Below are 11,598 nucleotides of genomic sequence, written 5' to 3'. Positions count from 1 at the left end.
GCTGGTGTGCCCCAGCACCGGTCTGAACTGGACTATGCATGGGACACCTTGTGTGCCCCAGGCAGTGTCTCGTTTCATTCATCCCTCCCTGCCCCAATACACTAAGGCCTGTCTGGGGTGGTGCTCGCACCTCCCAAGGCAGGAAACCTATTGTCCAAGCCTCCCTTGCCGGGATCACTCCCAGCAGCAGGAGGTCAGACTTGTGTCGTGGCAGCAGCATCCATTTTGTGATGCTGGGGCTCTGGTTAACTTTAACCGGGTAAGTAGGTTACATCATGTCTTCTCCCTCTAGAAGGGAGGGATAATATCCTCAATCCCAGAAATGGGATGGGGGTATTATTCCAAAGTGTTAGACACCTTACACAACATGTTTTGATAAAGTCAAACCATAGTTACCATAACCGTTTAGGATTATAAGGTACTTTAAGAGTATATGGTAGGCTATATCATAGAACAGCTATAAGGACATGGTTCCGAAAGCTGCAGACAGGCTCAGCTCATGTTAGAGCACCATCTCACATGTTACCAAGCACTCTGCCTCCAGGATTGTTAAGGCCTGCCATATGAGTGGCTGATAGGTACACATGTGTCTATATATAAGATAGGTATCGGAATACTACACCTAAGCAAGGGGTGATTACACGACCTTGCGCCAGCTGAGTGATCAGCCAGTTGTGTCATAATGGAAGGCCAGGCCAGGGGTGGCATAATACATGCTGCAGCCCCTGGTAGGCCTAGGGTACACCTATGCCCTGGGTACCTAAGGTACACTGTACAGGGGCCAATAAGGTGATCCTATCCAAGGGAGAAGACTGAAGAATCTCCCTTGTGGCCAAGGAGTGACCACCCTGTGCAAACAGGCACCATCAAGCGACCTGCTGTTTGCTTTGCTCAACGTTCTACGAGGAACCGACTGCAGAGCCCAACCAGCGCCTTGACTTTCAGACTGCTCTGACCCTGATCCACATCCACAGCAAAGCTGAGATCCGTGGAGGCGACGAGAGATGTGGGACCGGCTACCTGGGAAAATTGGCGACTTGCTTCCAGCGCAGCTTCTGAGGCATCCTCGGAGTTGTGCTCTGGGGATTGAGAAGCCCCAACCCTGAGCACCATTTGCACCGAAGATCAGCCCTCCACACTCCACGAGTTCTGCGTGGGGCCCTTCTGCATTTTCCTGCTTGACGCGTCTGTCCGGTTGCTTGCCCATTGGCTAGTAGCCTTTGTGACAACGAACCTTGAACTTTCCACCGCTGGTTTGGCTCCTCCAGACCCGCCCTTGCTTCCCTGCAAAAAAGAAGCACCTCAGACTTTCCTGGTCTGCAACAGAAGCAAATCCTCATTCTGCGTGGGTTGCGCTTGCCAAGGCTTGTTGTGTCCCAACTCGACATCGACGCCGCCGACAGCAAGAGCCCTCGTGAAACAGCTCGACTCCTGGTTCTGGTTGTCCTCGACACCTCCTGGTACCCGTGGCTGCTGCGACAAGCTTCACCTCTTCACCTGCATCTTCACGACATCGCCTGGTTCCTTCTTGGTTCCTTCCCGGCTCCTGGCTGGTGACCTAGACTCTGTCCCCTCTGCTTGCAGGTATCCTCCTTCCTGATTCCATCCTTGGAATCCACCGGACACTCTTCACTGACTGCCTGTCAGCAACTTTCTTCAGGCATCCATAGGAGTCGACGACGAAACCCGACGCAAGTTCACACCTATGCACCCGCAGCCCGTGGGCTAGGTAACTTGAGTACTCCGGTGCTCACAAGGGTATTGACTATCCAAGTGTCTAGTTTCCAAGTCTCTAACTCATAGTTCCTTCCGAAGTGTCCTAAAACTCTTAATTTCTAAATACTACTATTTCTATCGACTTTAACGCATTACGTGTGAGTGTTTCCACTCTGCACCTGAATCCCGTGGGCATCCCACTGCCTAGCATCTGATAGGATAGTGTAGCCCCAGCGATTCCCTAGGCCTAGGCCTAACCTGTATTCGTGACAGTGGTTCTTATACCACTTACTTAGTATATGGTTTGCGTGGCCCCTAGGGCCTAACTGTATTACTTACCTGTGTGACTTATGTATGCTTAAAAAGACTGTGTTGTACTTACCTCGAATCTCATAAAGAGTGCTGAGGGTATTTTGACTAGAATAAATACATTCTATTTTTATAAAATATCTGTTGTGGTGTCCTTTCATTTGGTATTCAAGGGATTGCAAATGGTATATCAGCTGGCTTCACATGCCATACAGAGTTTACCACTAGGATAGCTGGTCTATAAGGTTGATTTTACAACCAATCACCATAAGGGTTGTTTGGAATGATACAAGGTGTACACTAGAACTAGTGACATCATATATCAGGCCAACTTCTCACATTGGTGAGCAGCGGTTGGGATCTGAGCTTGCTGTTGTAATACCATTGCAATCTTGAGATATCAAATTGAAAGATCACAAAGATATTTGTAAGGTACATATAACATAGCTTATAAATACTTAAGTTCTACTGAACTTAGTTGTTGTGCGTTGAAGGGCCTAGCACACCCTGACTACAACTACTAGAGAGGTTTTAGTAGATACAACTAGTGTAGGTAGGTGCACACACCACACCCTCACTAGATCATGTCTCTGAGAGGAGATCAAGTTGATTCTCTCTCAGGAGGGGGATATCCTAGAAAGATACCCTCTAGATATGATACCCTAACTTTTCAGGAGATGAGACAATTGTGTACCTCCAGAAAGTTAAAACAGGATTCAAACCCTACCCTCATTTATCTAGTGGAGATCTTAGAAGAGTATGATGCTCAGAGAGCCTCCCAGGATGGTGCCTTAGGTACCAATGAGGGTCTGCCCTCTGCAGAAGATTCCCCTCACAATACTGATCAAGAAGAGTCAGCAGGGACTTCAGAAGATGAGGTAGACAGCCAGGTCCAAGTTAGGAGACTTAGCCAGGCTAACTTAAGCCTACATGGGAGTCTGACTGGGGTTCCCCATACAGACCCTCAAGTGGACTTAACCAGAGAAGCAGGAGAGGAAGATCCCCTTCAAGGGAATCTATCCACTCCCATGTCTCTAATAGCTCCAATGCCTCTTCTCACAGGGGAATGACTTCTCCACAGAGAAAAGAGCATCAGGCCAGAATGAGGGAAGTCAATCTGAGGATTGAAAGGGAAGAACTTGCCCTTGCCAAAGAGAGACTTGCTCTGGCCAGAGAGCAAAAGTTAAGTGGGCTAGGACCCACTGGTGGCAGCAATATCCCTAAGGATAGAGACAGGGCCTATGATAATAGAAACGTGAGTAAGATTGTCCCTCCCTACAAGTGTGGGGATGACATCCACAAATGGATAACTGCTTTGGAGAGGGCTTGCAAGTACAGCAGGTACCATAAAGTCAGTGGGCAGCTATCTTGTGGCTCTCCTTCTCTGAGAAATGTAGAGACAAGCTCCTCACAGTTAGTGATGAGGATGCTGACAATTACACTCTCCTGAAGAGTGCTCTGATTGATGGGTTTGGCCTAACCACTGAACAATACAGGTTGTTGTTCAGGGATACCCAGAAGACACAGACTCAGGACTGGACTGACTTTGTAGATTGTGCCACTAAGGCTTTGGAAGGCTGGTCTTTGGGTAGTAAGGTTAAGGACTATACAGGATTGTATAATTTGATCATGAGAGAACAAATACTTAACAACTGTCAAAACCAGCTGCTGCATCAACACTTGATTGACTCTGACCTAACTTCTCCCCAGGAACTGGTAAAGAAGGCAGATAGGTGGGTCAGGACTAGAGTTAAGCAGAAAAACCAGAACCAGGGCGGCGATCAGAAAAAGGCAGACCAGAAGGGTAATGAGCAGAAATCAAAAGACCAGAAGTCTTCACCAGGCCCCCAAAAGGATCAGGGGGAGGGTGGTCCCAAAAAGGATAAAAAGAAAGATGGCCAAAAGAAACCTTGGTGTAACTATTGTAAGTCTAATTCACATTGGTTTAGTGAGTGCACCAAAAAGGACAAGCCCCAACCACCATTGCCCCTAAGGCAACTGTACCCCCTAGTCCAGCTGTAAGTGGTGGTTCCCAGCAAAAGGGTGTAGTAGGGTTAACCCTGGGAACTGAGGAGGGTCCTGGCCTAGTCAGGATACCTACTCAGGCTGTTCTGATCTGTGATGGGGACATAGCTTTGTCCTCTACTGTAGGCCCCAGTAACCTGGGCAAGTACAGACAGACTCCTTTTATCAATAATAGAATGGCTCAGGCCTACAGGGACACTGGGGCTAGTGTCACAATGGTGACACCTGCCTTTGTGGACCCTGGACAGATCATGCTAGGTGAGAACTACCTAGTGACCAACGCTAGCAATGCCACTACCTCCCATAGTGTGGCAATTGTTAACTTCTCCTGGGGAGGGGTAACTGGCCTCAAGAAAGTTGTGGTGAGTTCATATCTCCCTGTAGAATGTCTGTTGGAAATGACCTTGAAACTTCAGTGTGGGCTGAAGTGGAGTATAGGACCCATGCAGAAATGCTGGGGATAGATGCACATGTCCTTGCTGTGACCAGGTCACAGGCCAAAAAGTGCAACACTGAACAAGTGCTGGATCCTGTGACAATGGACCAGACACAACCCAAGATAAAGAGCAGTAGGGTTAAGGCTGTGCCTTCCCCCCTGCCTCAGGTAGAGAGTCAGCCCTCACAGGAGGATGATTCTGAGAGCCCTGAAGGAACTGTCCTAGAAGAACTGGAACCTGACCAGGTTGAGTTTCTTGGGACAGGGGGACCTTCAAGGGCAGATCTGAGGCAGGCCCAATTAGACTGTCCTTCTCTTGAACCCCTCAGACAGCAGGCTGCTGCTGAGGCTGCAGGGAATGCTCAAAGTACCCATAGAGTGTATTGGGATGAAGGGCTACTGTACTCAGAGGCTAAGACCTCAAGCCTGGCGCATCCAGTAGGTTGGTAATGCCATTGAGTTTCAGAGGCTTCCTTCTTACCTTGGCCCATGATATTCCTCTTGCAGGACACTTAGACCAGAATAAGACCTGGGACAGACTTGTCCCTCACTTTCACTGGCCTCACATGTCAGAAGATACCAAGGAGTTTTGTCGCTCCTGTGTCACCTGCCAAGTCAGTGGCAAATCAGGTGGCACCACAAAGGCCCCCCTCATACCACTACCTGTGGTGGGGGTTCCCTTTGAGAGAGTGGGTATAGACATTGTAGGACCAATGGACCCCCAAACAGCATCTGGGCACAGATTCATACTGGTGATAGTGGACCATGCCACCAGGTATCCAGAAGCTATACCCCTAAGGACCACAACAGCTCCTGTTGTGGCAAGGGCCCTACTTGGAGTATTCTCCAGAGGGGGCTTTCCAAAGGAGGTTATTTCTGACAGAGGTGCCAACTTCATGTCAGGATATTTGACTGCAATGTGGAAGGAGTGTGGTGTTAACTACAAATTCACTACACCCTATCACCCACAGTGCAATGGGCTTGTGGAGAGATTCAACAAGACCCTTAAAGGGATGATAAAAGGTTTACCAGACAAGCTTAGGCGCAGATGGGACATCCTTTTACCCTGCCTTCTGTTTGCTTACAGAGAGGTCCCACAAAAGGGGGTTGGCTACAGCCCTTTTGAGCTTTTGTTTGGGCATCCTGTAAGGGGACCCCTGTGTTTAGTAAGGGAAGGATGGGAGAGACCTCTCAGACAACCCAAACTGGACATAGTGGATTAAGTACTTGGCTTCCGCTCTAGGATGGTAGAGTATATGAAGAAGGCTTCTAAATACCTTGAGGCAAGCCAAGAACTCCATAAAGCTTGGCATGACCAAAAGGCTGTGCTGACTGTGTACCAGCCAGGACAGAAAGTGTGGGTGTTGGAGCCAGTGGCCCCAGCAGCACTCCAGGACCAATGGTCTGGACCCCACACTATTGTTGAACAAAAGGGAGAAGTCACCTACTTGGTGGACCTTGGGACTCCCAGAAGCCCCCACAGGGTGCTTCATGTCAACAGGTTAAAGGCATATGTTGACAGGGCAGACATGGGCTTACTCATGGCTATAGATGAGGGGCAGGAGGAAGAGAGTGACCCTCTCCCAGACCTGCTGACTCAGAACCCTGATGATGGCTCAGTTGATGGTGTGGTCTTTTCTGACAGCCTCACTGACCATCAGCAACAGGACTGCAGACACGTTCTGCAGGCCTACAGACATATGTTCTCTCTGACCCCAAGTCAGACAAACTGGTGCACCCATGAGGTGGACACTGGTGACAGTCTGCCTGTGAAGAGTAAAATCTACAGGCAACCTGACCATGTCAGGGACTGCATAAAGATTGAGGTACAAAAGATGTTGGAGCTGGGAGTCATTGAACCTTCAGAGAGCCCTTGGGCTAGTCCTGTAGTTCTTGTGCCAAAGCCTCACACCCAAGATGGTAAGAGAGAGATGAGGTTTTACGTGGATTACAGAGGTCTCAATGCTGTCACTAGGACAGATGCCCACCCAATACCTAGGGCAGATGAGCTCATTGACAGATTGGCAGCTGCCAAGTTTTTGAGTACATTTGACCTGACAGCAGGCTACTGGCAAATCAGACTAGCTGAGAATGCAAAGGCCAAAACTGCTTTCTCGACCCCAGGAGGACATTATCAATTTGTGGTAATGCCCTTTGGTTTGAAGAATGCACCTGCCACTTTCCAAAGGTTGGTGAATCAAGTCCTTACAGGTCTGGATGACTACTGTGCAGCTAATCTTGATGATATTGCTGTCTTTAGCTCCACCTGGGAGGATCACCTGGTCCACCTGAGGAATGTTTTGGAGGCCCTGCAAAAGGCAGGCCTCACTATCAAGGCCACTAAGTGCCAGATAGGGCAGAGTAAGGTTGTGTACCTGGGCCACCTAGTAGGTGGGGGTCAGGTTCAACCACTGGAGAGCAAGATCCAGACCATAAAGAACTGGACTCCTCCAATTACCCAGACTCAGGTCAGAGCTTTCTTGGGCCTGACTGGGTACTACAGAAAGTTTGTTAAGAACTATGGGTCCATTGTGACACCACTTGATGACTTGACCTCTAAGAAGATGCCAAAGAAAGTTCAGTGGACAGTAAGCTGTCAGAAAGCATTTGATGACCTGAAGCAGGCCATGTGCACTGCACCTATTCTGAAAAGTCCAGACTACTCCAAAGAGTTCATTGACCAGACAGATGCTTCTGAGTTGGGTGTGGGAGCTGTTCTTTCACAACTGAATATAGATGGTCAAGACCAGCCCATTGCTTTTATTACTAGAAGGCTGACCCCTAGAGAGAAACGTTGGTCAGCTATCGAGAGGGAGGCCTTTGCTGTGGTTTGGGCCCTGAAGAAGCTGAGGCCATACCTGTTTGTCACTCACTTCAAGATTCAGACAGACCATAAGCCCCTCTTGTGGCTAAATCAGATGAAGGGTGAAAATCCCAAACTTCTTAGGTGGTCCATTTCCCTACAGGAGATGGACTTCACAGTGGGACATAGACGTGGGACTGACCATGCCAATGCAGATGGACTCTCCAGATATTTCCACTTAGAACATGACGACTCAACTGGTCAAGGTTAGTTTAATGTCCCTAAGTTTGGGGGGGGGGGGGGTTGTGCAGGAGAGTAGGGTCTGCTTTCTATGTTCACCCCCACTTTTTGCTTTTGCTTCACTGGTTTTCGACTTAGATGTGGCTGTGGGCCTGCTAATCAGACCCACAGCCCAGCTGTTCTCTCTCTAAATTCACACTATGCACTTTAGGTGCATAATCCAATTGGTAAGGATCACCTTTTTGGACCCTGTACAGTGTACCTTAGGTACCCAGGGCATAGTTGTACCCTAGACCTACCAGGGGCTGCAGCATGTATTATGCCACCCCTGGCTGGCCTTCCATTATAGTATAAGGGAAAGATGGTCCCAGAATATATAAACTTTTTAGAGTTAACACAGAATCGATATCAAAGGATACAAAAAAATGATGTCAAAGTGTTATTTAATCACACGTTGGCAAGATACACATTTTTATAAATAGATTAGGCATTTGTCAAATAGTGCGGGGTGCCATGGGAAGGAAGGGGGTAGTGAATTCAGGTGAGGTAAAAGGGGGAAGTGACATATAAATTATATCAAACTGTCACAACTTAATTGTAAGGCAAAACAATTTTTAAGCCACAAAATCCAGACGAAGTTCATTAGTTTGAATATAGATTGTTTACAAAAACCATGTACAAAACAGAAGAACACAGTGTAAGTTACACTGTTGAGAGTACTGGCAATGTCATATTGTCGACGTTTCGACCCCAAGACATGGGTAGGTTAGTTGGCTCCTTACTAACGGGGTCTTCTTCAGGACAAGGGTGATGGTGTAACACGGAGGAATGGCACCTACAATGATATTAAGTCAGTGTTACAAAAGAATTTCGGGTCCCACCAGGGAAAGTGAAAGGGACTCATTAAGGAAGTAATCGCTATATTTACCATATTCAAAGGTGGACATATAGTCAATGTTGACTTGGCGTCAAATGGCGCAGGGGCAGATAGGCTCCAATTGAGGGTGGGGTGAGTGACACCTACAAAGAATTATGAGGTGTCATTATAATGATCCACAAAATAAATAAAGGATTCATTGAAAATCACAAAAAACCGGAGAGAGAGTGACTTACTCATTTATGATCAAAGTCGCACCGGAGAAATTAATACCTCCAAAGTCACACGCCGTGGCGCACCATCGGTGGGAAAAGTGAAATTAATCACAACGAAATTAAGCCTCTAAAAATAAAGTGAAAGAACGGCAATGTAAAAACACTTAAAACCCAAACCTAGAGGAAATACAGCGCAAGGGACAAGGTACCAAGAGCTATCATCAGCAAAAGAAAGTTCATTAGATTTGAGACTAACCAGCACACTCGACATGAGACCCACCAGATAAGCTACGGGTCGCAGTGGGAAAGGCAACAGCCAGAGATCTATACCCTTGTTTAAGGAGTAATATATTACGAATATGCAAGTAGGGTCATGTATACAGGTCGAGCCTCAATGAGGAAACCATTACTCAGAAGAGAAAGCGGATTGTCAAACAGAGAATATCGAGCAAGAGTATAAATTCACCATAAGCAAAGAAAAATGTGTACTTTTAAATCAAACTGAGTGCCAAAAATGCTAAACAGACTTAACCCTCGACCATTTAATCTTACACGGAATTAAATCGAACAGCTAAAAACCAACGTACAGGGGGAGAGCATCCCTTACCGTGGGCAGCAGCAGCAAAGGCTGTCCTCAGAGTTTGTGAACAAAGCACTAAATCAACACTGAGTGATCGTTAAAATAGAGAGGCCCGGGCCACATGACGTGCAGCACGGCGCAGACGCTAGATGCTTGCAGTCAAAATGTATTAGAAGAAAGACAACAGAGGTTGTTTTCTTCCGAATAGTTAAAGGATATTACATTAATACATTTCTAAAAAAATACATTTCTAAAAGAAAGGGGGAGGTTGGGCCCGTGTAACTCAGGGATAATCAGGACAATTCTACACTTTTCTTGACAGTGGTTAGCCTTGTAAATACCACGTAATTAGTTAAATGCAGCCTGGATAAATACAATGCTGACAACGCGTCTATATTGCACATAATAGTTAGGCATAGAAAACGCACAAGCATAGCAGATGTACATTATTCAGGGAAAATCAAGTTGGAGACAATAAACATCAAACATTATGAAAACATGTTTAACATGTATATAGGCCGTGGACAGTGGCAAAGGTTCAGAAGGAAGTTCCTCATGACTCAATTAATAGATAGTAAAGGTAGTTATACACTTTTCATGACAATAGTTAGCGTTGTAAATACCACGTAAATGATTCTGGACAAATTAATGCAACCTGGATAAATACAATGCTAGCATCGCGTCTATATTGCACATAATGGCTAGGCATAGAAAAAGCACAAATGGAGCAGATGTACATTATTCAAGAACAAATCGAGTTGGAAACAGTGAACATCAAGCATTATGAAAACATGTATGACATGTATATGGGCCGATGACAGTGGCAAAGGTTCAGCAGGAAGTTCCACATTGCTCAAGTTAATGGAGTTAAAGAACTTAGAAAAAACACACAGACTTGGATGGTAATCCTTGAATGGGAAAGAATGCATTGGCTACATAGAAAACTATATACATGCATATACACATTAGTTATCATCAAATGCATCCGATGAACAACATAACAAATGCTCGTGAGATGACAATTATCATCAAGCTAGTCAGGGACAGATAAAGACCAACAGTCACCAAAAATGCCTAGTTGCTGAGAATGGCCAATTGTGCATTACTGGGATCTTGTTCATTCAAACCCATATTGATGGTATCAAAGCGGATCATCCATTTACATTCCCTAATCGTAAGGATAGAGGATATGTCACCTCCCCTGGGCCCCAAATTGGTTTTTTCTATCACAATCCACTGCATTTGGTCAGGGCTGTGTCCCAACTGGCTATAATGCTCAACTAGTGGTGCTCCAGTGACATGGCATCTTATTCTACTTTGGTGTTGCAATATTCTCACTTTGATCTTCTGCTGTGTTTGGCCAATATATAATTGGCCACATGGACATACGATCCCATAAATAACGTTGGTAGAATTACAGTTAGTATGGGAATGAAGCGTAACATTGTGATGTTTGTAAACAAAGTTTTTGGATTGGATTGTTGTTGAGCATGCTTTGCACGACCCACATTTGAAATGTCCTATCACAGGTGGTAGATTCCAAAGTGACTGGATGGTTGGTTCCACTGGATCCTCAAGGAAAGAATGGACGACATGGTCCTTAATACTCATCGCTTTTCTGAAGGAATGCATAGGTAGATTTGGTTGATTAATCTCAGTTGATACAAGGCTCCAGTGCTTGTTGATAATCTTTTTAACTGCATTGCTTCTGGTAGAAAGTGTTGTGACACAAATCATTTTATTCTTGGCTGATGCTGCAGGTTCCTTGGCCGTGAGTAAGGTTTCCCGAGGATTGTACCAGGCTCTCTTCTGGGCCCTTTTGACCAAACGTTTGGGGTACCCCCTTGAAATTAGTCTGGCACTTAGGTCTTCGGACTCAATTAAGTAATCAGTTCTCTTAGTGCAGTTTCTGCGAATCCGCAAAAACTGTCCGACCGGAAGGTTGTCTCGCAGACCACGAGGGTGATAGCTGCTGTACCTGAGAAGGGAATTCCGTTCAGTGGGTTTTCTGTATAAGGTAGTGCAAAGTTTATCATCTTCACTGAAGATCTTTAGGTCGAGGAATGGTATCTCCTGAGTGTCAGACTGGATGGTAAACTGAATATCATGGTCGCACTGGTTAAGCCATTCGTGGAACAGATTGAGTTGAGCTATGTCGCCATTCCAAATCAATAATATATCATCGATATATCTTTTCCATAGATTGACATGTTGAGAAAAGGGGTTGTTGTTAAGGACATGGCGCTGCTCGAAATTGTCCATATACAAGATCGCTAGATCTGGGGCAAAGGCTGCTCCCATCGCTACACCTTTCTTCTGGACGTAGTAGTTTCCTTGAAAATAGAAGAAATTCTTCTTCATTGCAATAGTGAGAAGTGCTATAATGAATTCTGTGGG

General features: G+C 46.1%; 1 long non-coding RNA gene across 1 annotated transcript; it reads right to left on the bottom strand.

Annotated features, from left to right (window-relative positions):
* Positions 1-7,955: 7,955 nt before the first annotated feature.
* On the bottom strand, positions 7,956-9,350 carry LOC146789990 (uncharacterized). The gene is made up of 4 exons (XR_014969887.1): positions 9,229-9,350; positions 8,643-8,748; positions 8,458-8,549; positions 7,956-8,364 (listed from the first exon to the last, which is right to left on the bottom strand). It is a non-coding gene; the product is annotated as an uncharacterized LOC146789990 (long non-coding RNA).
* Positions 9,351-11,598: the final 2,248 nt, after the last annotated feature.

The sequence above is a fragment of the Triturus cristatus genome, chromosome 10 (assembly GCF_964204655.1).
Source record: "Triturus cristatus chromosome 10, aTriCri1.1, whole genome shotgun sequence".
Classification (NCBI taxonomy): Eukaryota; Metazoa; Chordata; class Amphibia; order Caudata; family Salamandridae; genus Triturus; species Triturus cristatus.
Note: the sequence above shows the minus strand (reverse complement) of the source record. Positions and strands in the feature narration are given on the sequence as shown.